Source organism: Pteropus alecto, unplaced genomic scaffold (assembly GCF_000325575.1).
Source record: "Pteropus alecto unplaced genomic scaffold, ASM32557v1 scaffold39, whole genome shotgun sequence".
Classification (NCBI taxonomy): domain Eukaryota; kingdom Metazoa; phylum Chordata; class Mammalia; order Chiroptera; family Pteropodidae; genus Pteropus; species Pteropus alecto.
In genome coordinates, this window is record NW_006443568.1 from 5,525,843 (window position 1) to 5,536,871 (window position 11,029).

Sequence of the window (11,029 nt, forward strand, 5' to 3'; positions counted from 1 at the left end):
ACACTTAAGCACTTACTTCTCTTGGCTCTACAGTACATATGGGAGTAGATTTGCTAGGTCATAGAGAATACATGTATTCCACTTTAGTAAATATTGCCAGTTTTCTAAAGTGGTTGACCCAGTTTTTCTATATCCTTGCTAACACCTGATATCATCAATCCTTTAATTTCAGCCATTTTGATGGATGTGTAATGGTATCTCATTGTTTTCATGTGTTTACACTAATAAGGGTGTTGTCTTCACATATTATATTATGTACTTATAGGCCTTTTCATATGCTCATTGACCCTTTGGATGTCCTTTTCAATGAGTCTGTTCAACCTTGACCTTCTCACCTAGGGATGTCTCACTCACACTTGAGTGTCCATCCTTGTGTTGATTCCATCCTTGTGTTGATCGCATCTTTGTGCTGCCTCCAGAGATCCAGCTCCTAAACTCCACACTCACATATCCAGCTGGCTCTTTGATATCTCTAACAAGATGACCCTCAAGATCAACATCCTGAACTGAATTTTCCATCTCTTCTTCAGCCCCAAATCCATTTTCCTTCCTTTTTTGCTCTGGCCCATCATCTTCATTCTCACTGCCCTTGTTCACAATCTCACATATCTCAAAATATTTGCAAGACCTGTTTCCTTTCCCCACCCCCCACCCCTTGCCTTGAGACCTCTTTTTCAAGTCTCATCTTACATGTCACATCCTCTGGGTTAGGTGTTTCCAATACAGTACATATGTTCCTTCTCATTGTGTCACTTATCATGCTGTGTTGTAATTACCAGTATCATTGCCTGAATCCCTGAATCAGACATCTGTTGTCTTTGCCTACTCAGTGTTCATTCTCTGCTCCTTAGTTAGTACTCTAATTTTCTCCAGGAACCATCCCCCCCATTCTCAACCTGTGTGGTCTGGGTGGGGCTGCACAGAAGGGTGCTGTATATATCGCCCAGGCCTTGGCTAGCCACTACCCAACTCAGGGACTGCACATAGCTGGGACACAGTAAAATGTTGCATTTTTAAGAGCATGGGCTTCGCAGTTGGTCATATCTGGGTCTTATCTCTGTCTTTTGCTTGCTTGTGTGAACTTGAACTAGTAATTTATCCTCACTGAGCCTCAGTTTTCTCCTCTGTAGAAATGGATAAAGTAATTGCTCCTGAGTTTGTCTCCGGACAATTGAAGGGGTGCCAATCGCAACATATGTTAAATATTGATAGCACGTACTTTACAAGGTAGTTATGCAGATTACATGAGATAATTTCTGTAAGACATTTAGCTCAGTGATGGGCGCATAGAAAGCACTCAGTAAATATGAGTTGCTCTTATTAGTTATTTTACACGAATAAGAACTTCTGATAATCATCATAATAGCAGGAGAGTATAGAGTCAGGCAAGTTAATGAGGAAAGCTTTCTGAGGAAATTCTAAGGTTTAATGAATTTGAAAGGCGAGGAGAAACCTATTTTGGCAAAGAACATCAAGGTGTTTTCGGAAGGAAGAAGAATGAACAGGTGTCCGTGTGACCAAAATGAGATACTTGGATACAACTCAGCCCTGTCCTCAGGGCACTGTTGGGCACCTGCCAATAGTGGGGAATCCCAAAAGCTTCTCTGGCTTGGCTGCCGAAGGAAACAGACATCTCCCACAGAGAAAGGGAAGTCACAGGGCTGCTGTCTGGTGGTACCCGAGATTGAAGCCAAACCGGCCAGCAGACAGATTTCTACTGGGGCAAGGGAGCTGGCAGGGTGAAGGTCTGAGGGTCAGCCCAGGACTCTTTGGTCATGTGGGCAGCTGGGTTGGAGATTTCTTTCTCCCTGCAAAGTTAGCAGGCCTGGTTCAGTGGCTTCTTCCCAGATGCTGAGACAGCGATCTCCTGTGTGACATCCTACAGGCTCTTCTCTAGAGAAAGGAGAGCTCTATACAGGAAAGATCAAAGGGAACTATGAGAGTTTTAAAATTCTGGACTGAGCTTCCAAAAGGTCATCATGAGACTGTGGAAGCGAGCCAGACAGGCTCTTCTTTTTTTCCTTCCTTCCTACCTCCCTCTTTCTTTCTTTTGTTCTTAAAACCTAGTCTGCTGCTTTCCTGTTGGGCCAGCTATCTCCTGTCTGCCCCTCCAGATCCAGACTTCATCCTGTTCTACATCTGACTTGTTTTAACACATCAGCAGGCTCTTTTGCCTTCTGGCTTCAGACTGGGCTCAGCCAACAGGGAGTCTGGATGAAAGGCAAGAAGAGTGAGTGGCTGGGGTATTTTTTTCCTGACTCCCTCCACAGGTTGGCAGTGTGCCTTAATTGATAGTCTCTGCTCTTCTTACGGAGGCCTCTTCTCCCACGCTCCCTCCCTTTAGGTTTAGGTTCAGTCTTTCCTCTGTCCCTCAGGCCTAGGGGTGGTAACAGGTCCTCAGTTATTTTTTAGCCCTGGATCACCGTGGTAGTCTGTGTGGTTCTCTTATACCACCTATATCATCATAAATGAACCCTCTTCAAATTATTCTAATTTGAGTGTGCCATCTGTTTTAGGTGGGACTCTGACTAATACATTTGCCAAATAAGGATTCCTTTGGTTGTCTTAAGCAGGTGGAAGGGGGAGAGAGAGGGAGGGAGGGAGGGAGGGAGAGAGAAAGAAATGAGAGAGAGAGAGATTGAGGGAGGGAGAGAGAAATAAATGAGAGAGAGAGAGATTGAGAGAGAGAGAGAGAAATAAGAGAGAGAGGGAGGAGAGAGAGACAGAGAGACAGAGAGAGAGAAGGGGAGAAAAAAGAGAGGGAGAAGAGAGAGAATATGAATGTGAATTATTGCCTCATTATTGCCTCATGTACCTGAAACTTGAGGTACAGCCTTTAGACATGACTGTTCAAGTGTTTCGGCAAGAGCTCAAATTTTGCAGCCTTTAGTTTCTTTTCATCCTTTTGCTCTATTTCCTTTGGATTTGCTTTACACTTAGGTACTCTCTCTATCTAGGAATCCACAGCAGCTCCAAGCTTATATCCTTTCAATGTCAAGTCCAAAAACAGGTTCATCTATCCCCCCATGGATTCAACAAAGTTCCAGCATTCTCACTGACTTTGCATGGGTCACAAATCCACTCTCAAACCAATCCGTGTGACTAGAGGAATGTAATAAGCAGTTGGCCAGACATGGGTCACATACTCTCCTCTGGAGCTTGAAATAGAGGTGTCAACCTCACCCAAATCACATGGCCTGAGAGTGGGGGAGGGTGGTTCCCCAAGAGAGTGAAAGTACTCTAGCCAAAAAGAGCAGGCATGTGCTGAGTAGGGCAAATCCATGTCTATTCTACTTAGCTGTGTGAAACTGTGTCCTCTTCTCCTATAGTACTAAGAATATCTAATGATTATGGAGTGGTTACTATGTGACAGGTGTTACGCTAAGGGTTTTAGATGAATCTTTGTTTGGTTGGTACCATTATCTCCCCCAATTTACAGATGAGCAAACCAGGACTCAATATAGTAGTTTGGAGCCTGGTTTGCAGTGTTGTCATGGGTTTAAAAAAGATATAAGAAAGATAATATGGCCAACATTTATTATGCTCTTACTATGTGCTGGGCCCTGAGCCAAATGCTCTACATGGACTCATATTTAATCCTTACAACAACTCTCTCAGCCCTGGAAACACCTAGCACAGCCTCTGGTCCAGTAGGACTCAATGGTAGCTTCTCTCCTTTTATGCTCCATGACTTTTCTCTTCTTGTTGGTTCAAATATCTCCCCAGTGTTGGCCACACTTGGTTCTTTGAGGCTGCATAGGGTTTCTGAGCTGTTTCCCCTGCTCAGGGCCTGCAAGAGACTGGAGAAGTCCTGATGGAGGGAACAAAGTTCAATCAGAGGAGGGTGGGTGGGAAAATAGACTTGGGGAAGTGATCGATTAGCATCAATGAATCAGTGTTTTTCTCCTGAGTAGCTTTCGACACTTTTAAACATCTCTAGGGGATTGAGGTTTACCTTGCTGGGGAAGTGAGAGGTAGAGGGTTGATGAGTCCAAGGGCCCCCAGCAGGCCGGTATGAGGACCAGATACACATTCTGGCTTACGCTCCAATCCCCTTGACTGCTTCCATCCTAGGCTAGTTGTCCATCCTTTTGTCCAATCTTGTGCCAGAACCTGATGATTCTCTCAAATGATTGTTGTTATCTGGGAGGTTCTTTGTTGAAAGCTTTGACCACGTTTTCTCCATTGGGATTGAGGGTGGGGACTGTATCTTTCACTTTTTTTGTATTCAGCAACTAAATGCATGTTTAACTGACCTTAAAAAAAGTGAGGATTTATTTAGAACTGCCTGAGAACCAGTTACTTTACTGATCATCAAATTTAATCCTCACAAGAATCTTGCTACATTTTTATCCCTATTTTTACAGAAAAGGAAAGTGTGGCTCTGAGAAGTTAGATAAATTGTCTAAGATCACAAGGCTAGCAAATAGCTAAATGGTAAACTAGTAAGTTTCTTGGACCTCTTCTTGAACTTCAAATTTGCATCTTCAGCTTCCTATTTGACATATTCACTCAGATGTCCAATGGGCATCTGAAAATTACCACATCCAAGAGTTCCTGGTGTCCATTTCCCCCCAATCTGTTCAGTTAACTGCAACTGCATCTTTCAGTTGCTCATAACAAAACCTTGAGTTATCCTTAATTTCTCTCTTTCTCATATACCCTCACTCCAATACATCAACACATATGGTCAGCGCTATCTTTAAAATATGTCCAAAATTGACCACTACGCACTCTCTACTGCTCCCTACCTGGTCCAAGCCATCATCATTCATGTGGATTACTGGAATAGCCTCCTCACTGGTTTCCATGCTTCTGCCTTTGCCCTCTTTAATCATGACAGAGTCAGATGTCACACCTCTGCTTGAAACCCTTTAATGGGTAAGTTGATGAGTAAAAGCCAAAGTCCTATTTTGAGCTACAAGTTGTACTTTGAGCTGGCTTCCGGAGACTTCTCTCACCTCATATGCAGTCCCCGCCCTCCATTGCCATCACTCTGTTACAGTAGCTTTTCTTCAGACCATGTGTTCTCACTTCAGAGCCTTTGCATATGCTGTTTACTCTGCCTGGGAATCTCTTTCCCCAAATACCCAGATGACCTGCTTCCAGATCTCTTTCAAGTCTTTACTCCAATACCATGCTTTTAGCGAGGCTTTTCCTGGATATCCTACCCAAAATTTCATACCCTTTTCTGCTTAACATCATCTAAGATAATATATATTATACGCATATATATATTTATAATAAATATGTACATATTTATTCTGGTTTATTGTCAGTTTTGCCCATCAAATGTATGCTCTATTATAGAAGGGTTTTGGTCAGTTTTGTCCACTGCTGAATCACCAGCTTTAACAATGCCTGGCACATGCTAGGTACTTGAAAAATATTTGTTGAATGAATATTTATTTATTTGTTTGTTGAATAAATGAATGAATGAATTTAGAAGAAGAAATGAGGTCCATTGACTATTTCATTGCTCTATACTACCTCTCCAAACTCAATGTTTCTGTGATATACAGATAGCTATTTAATGGTATTCACACCAGGGCCCCCAATGCTTCTAAAAGTTCTTGACAATTAGTCAATAAATAGCACCCTCCTTGCTTGCAGAAGTTCTGAGTCATTTGAAAAATAAGAGGAAGAAATAGGCATATGGAGACCAAAATAGCAGCCTTGTTATTGATGAAACTGATATTGGAGATAGTGGCTTACATTTGCGGATATGTGTGTTTCCTAATATTGATCCTAGAATGAGACCACCTTTACCTCCCATTCATTGGCAGTGCCTGATATTGTAGAACTTAGGGCATAGAGGGCCGCATGCCTCCTCTGGGAAGAGAGGAGTGTGCAGAGCTTGGGAATTTTTTCTTCCAAACTCAGATTGATTAAGTCACTTCTCTCCTTTTAGGGAAGGAGTGAGTTGGAGGCAGAGAGAAGCCAATGGATGTCTTCCTCATGAAGGAAATAATGAGTGTTTCCCATCTAACAATCTCCAACTCTTTTTTTTTTAAATAACAGACTTATTGATATATAATTCACATACCAGAAAATTCACTCTTTTAAGTATACAGTTCTGTGGTTTTTAGTATGTTCACAGAGTTGTGCAACCATCACCACACTCTAATTCCAGAATATTTTCATTCCTCCAATGTCCTTTAAAACACAAAAGTTTTTAATGGTACGAAGTCCAATTTATTTATTTTTTTTGGTTGCTTGTTCTTTTGGTGTCATATCTAAGAAACTATTGCCTAATCCAATGTCATAAAGATTTATTCTGATGTTTTCTTCTGAGAGTTTTATTGTTTTAGCTCTTACATTTAGGTCTATGATACATTTTGAAGTAAACTGTTTATATGTTATGAGTAGGGTTCTAACTACTTTCTTTTGTACATGGATATCCAGTTGTTGTCTTCACACTCTTATCTAAAATTAATTGATCATAAATGTAACGGTTTACTTCTGGGTTCTCATTTCTAATCCTTTATATGCATATGCTTATGCTTGTACCACACATTGATTATTTTAGCTACGTAATAGGGTTGCAATTTGTTTCTGTTTTCAAGATTGTTTTGGCTATTCTGTGTCTCCTGCATTTCCATATGAATTTTAAGATCAGCTCGTCAATTTATGCAAAAAAGCCAGCTGACATCCTGAGAGGCTTTGCATTGATAGTGTAGATCAGTTTGGAGACCATTGCCATCTTACTCCCCAGAATGCCATCTGTTCCTTCCAATACATAAACATGGGATTTCTTTCCATTTAAGTCTATGATACATTTTAGGTCTTTTATTTCTTCCAACAATGTTTTGTAGTTTTCAGTGTACAATCTTGTACTTCTTTCCCGCCCCCCCCCCCGCTTTTCATCGAGTATAGGTCAGTCTCCAAGGACTTGACCGTACGCCTCAGCTCTGTGAGTGTCATCTCAGCAGCTCCTATCTCAGTGATCTGCAAAGTGACTACTGTAGTGCTCTCCTTAATCTGTTGGGACCAGTACTTGTCTAGCTCCTCTTCACTTTCTGAACCAGCCTGTCATACTGGCCTCGGATGTCTGCCATGATCTTGCTGAGGTCCTGAGATTTGGGAGCATCTAACTCCATGGTCAACCAGAGCTGGCAATCTGGTTTTGTAGACCATTTACTTCTTCATCATGGTTCTTATTCATGAAGAGCAGTTCCTCCTTGAGAGCCTTGATCTCTGTCTCTAGCTATAGTCAAGTGATATTGGTGTCATCAGTGACCTTTTGGAGCTCATTGATGTCATTCTCCATAGACTGGTACATGGCCAGCTCTATCTCATACTTGACTCTGAAGTCATCAGCAGCAAGACAGGCATTGTCATTTTGCAAAACGATGCGGGCATTGTCCGCAGAACTCGCAAAAATCTGAGCCCTCAGGTCCTCGATGGTCTTGAAGTAATGTCCCCAGTCTTTGACCGGGGGTTCCTTCAGGTGTTTTCGGATTTTGCTCTCCAATCTCTGATTATCAGCCTCCAGGCTCCTCACCCTCTCCAGGTAGGAGGCCAAGTGGTTATTCATGCATTGCAGTCTCCTTTTCAGTCTGGACGTCCCCTATGCCAGACCCTCAGCCATCCCCATGGCAAGGCCCCCGGGCCTCCAGCCACCCTGGATGCTGGTGGAGTGGGACAGAGAGATCCGAGAGCCCGAGTCCCCTGCCCCGGCATGTATGCTGGCCGCGCTGCTGGCCGCGCTGCTGGCCAGCTGGCCCCGATGGCTGAGTGACTACACAGAGCCCAGGCTCTTGTAGCTGGTGGAGAAGCTGGAGTGGGTGCTGAAACTCATGTTGTTCGGGGAGGAAAACAAGAAGCCAAGATTCAGGTTTGGGCTGCCCATGATCCCTAACTCTTATCCTGTCTTTTGTTCTTCCCACACATTGCCTTTAGGCTAATCTTCCTAGTGCTTTGCTTTCAAGTTAGAGTAGGATTTGGAGACCTATGTTCCAAACCAAGTATGATTGCTGATTTATTCCTATTTCTTCATGTGTAAAATTCTTTGAAGAAATGACTAATCAAAATAAGATAATTTATATCAAAATTATAAGTTATTTTCTCTGCATCTACTATGTACTAGGCCTGTGTTACCAGGGCCATCACAATGTTCATCTCTAGAGGGTGTTAACTATATAGAAGTCGGTGTGAATAATACCCACTTGGAGACAAGGAGATTGTCCTGATATCAAATGCTTATCTTTAATCCTCACAACAATGCCATGAGACTTATGTTACTAATCCTGTTTCAGATACAAGAAAATTGAGGTTCAGAGTAGTTAAATGATTTTAAGGTTATATAATTGGTAAGTCTCAGAATGTAGATTTGAAATCAAGTCTTTCTGATTCCATCATATCCAACTGTCTTTTGAAAAATATTATTTTAAGATTTTAAACAAATTTTATCTTGAAAAATAATACATGCCCATTAGGCAAACAACTTAACTATACAAAAATGTACGTCGTGAAAGTAGTTCTTATTGCCATGTCCTCAGTAATGCCACCCCCAGAAGCAGTCATTATTTTCTGGTGTTTCTTTCTAATATATTCTATGCATAACTAAATAAGTATGTCTATAGTTACACAGATCCTTATTTAAGACACACACTCATACTCGACTATTACACATCTTGCTATTTAAAAAAAAATTTAACAATGAATCTTGGAGATCTGTCCACAGCAGCACATACAGATCTGCCTCATCTTTTTAACAACTGCATGCTATTCCATTTTGTCCAAACACTCCCATACTAAGGGATATTTAGACTGTTTCCAGTTTTTTGCTGTTACCAACAATTCCACAGCAAACATCCTTGTGTGAATTTATTTGTACATGTCAAGCTGTCTTGGGAAATACTTTGATAAGTAAAAAGAACCATACAAGGGCAAGGGCTTTATGATTAGGATGATTGCAGTTATCTTTCTGCAGCCCTACCTTCTGCAGTCCTGACCATCAGTGCTCTCTAGCAGATAGGAAAACTCTCGAGCACTTGCTCTAGCAGCTGGGACAGAGTGTCTCCAGGGAGCCTCTGGCCTGGAGTGGATAGCACTGTCTAGATGGGTTTGTAGTCATTAGGCTCAGCCTGGCTGAATCCAGATCATGGCCTGTTTTGGGGTGGAGTGCTGAGCTACTGATGCTGGTGTACAGCACACTGATGACTGAAGGGGTAGCCAAAAGTCATGCTCTGGGATGACCTTGGCTGTCAGAGTATGTTGGGTGCTGCTGTTTAGCTAAATCACGCTCTGACCTGTTCTGACCAGGAGAGGGTAGTAGTAAGCTGCCTAGTGCTTGAGCCGGGCTCGTGAAAGGCTCTTCTCCCTGTATGAGTTGTTTCTGTGTGGAGCAGCTCCACAGAGGACTGGGCAGCTGGGTAAATCTCCCTATTCTTCAAGAAGGAAGATGTGTTAGAGGAAATCTGATAGAATGTGCATTGAGGACCAATATAGGAGAAAATAAAATCAATGTAGCTGCCCACCCCCTATGAAAATAGTTTTATTTTTTTAATAGCAAATATAATGCACATGCATTATTAAAACAAATAATAAATACAATTTCAAAGAAGAAAAAAAAAACTGCCTGAAATCTCATGGCATGAGATAAACACTGTTCGTATTTTTGGCAATAGTTTTGTAAACTGCTTTTGTTTTTTTTTTTTCACTTGGAAGATGTTGTGGACATCCATCCTTGTCAATACCTTAATGTTAGAGGCCTCAGGACTTGTACTTACGTAAATGCTTCTTAAATTTTTCCACCCAAGTTACCCCAAAGGCAGAGAAGATGAATGAATGCATTGCTGGGTGGGTGATATGTGAGACAGTGTGTGTGGTGCTGGAATGCAAGAGAGAGGGAGGACCTTCTTTGACATATTGGGCTTTTACCTTAAGAATACAGACAGATTTTGCATTATACTGCACAACATTTTGCATTCTACTCCATGTTTACTTTTATTTTAAAATATTGTCTTTTCTCCAAATCTCCATAACATTCTATTGTATGTAAGTACTATCATCTATTAAGCAAAACACAGTGTTGGACTCTTAAGTCATCTCCAATTTTTCTCTAATATAAACACTACTGCAATGAGCATCCTTATGCATATGTATTTTATCTTGTCTTATTACATATAATAGAGTTCCAGAATGAGCACTTTGAAAAATAAAAATAAGCCTTTCCTTTTCAATGTTCTCGAAAAATTGGTACAAATGAGATGAAAAAGGTGCTGGTGGGGAAAAGGGTTGTCCCTTTAAGCTTCCTTTTCTAGTCCTGGCGGGTACCTAACAGTGGACTGGCTCTAGGGTTGGATCTAATCTCTCTTCAGCATTCAGCACATAGTAATTACATGGCTTCGGTGCCCACTGCTGTGCTAAACTCTTCTTTCCACCTTATCTCATTCAGTCTTCACAACAACCTGGTAGGGTAGGCATTCTTATTCTGTTTTACAGAGTGGGGAGCCAGTTTAGTGACTCCAGGTGTTTTGGCTAAGGTTACACAGCTAGTAATTGGACGTGGGGGTATCTCGATTCAGGAAGCCAGCGTCTTTGTCAACCTAGTGAACAGGACACCTTGGCTGTAGACTCATTCCTAGGACAGTTGTCTAAAAACCTTTTAGTTACAAGTCAAAACAAAACAAAACAAAAATCACCAAAACACTAAAGCTATTTTAGGTTTTTTAAAAAAGCAAGGTAGGGGAAGAGTTATATGCACGCAGAGAAATCTCATGGAACTCAAGAGGAGAAGTAATAAGTCTCATGAGGGATGAGGAAGCAGCTCTCTCTCTGTTGCTCTCTTTTTCCCTAATTTTTTTTTCTTTTCTCTGTCTCTCTGTGTCTGTCTGTCTGTATCTCTCTCTCTCTCTCTCTCTCTCTCTCTCTCTCTCTCTTTCTCCTCTAGAAAATCATAGCCTCCGGCCTCTGCTGCCATGTGTACGTCAGCCTCATTCTTCTTCAGAAGATCAGCTTCTCTGATGCTCCATGAATGTAACCTTGTTCTAGCTCCCAATTTTACATCCGCTCAGTTTAAGCA

At 41.7% G+C, this 11,029-nt stretch overlaps 1 pseudogene; it reads right to left on the minus strand.

The window, feature by feature from the left end:
- Positions 1–303: 303 nt before the first annotated feature.
- On the minus strand, positions 304–7,801 carry LOC102880557 (annotated as a pseudogene).
- Positions 7,802–11,029: the final 3,228 nt, after the last annotated feature.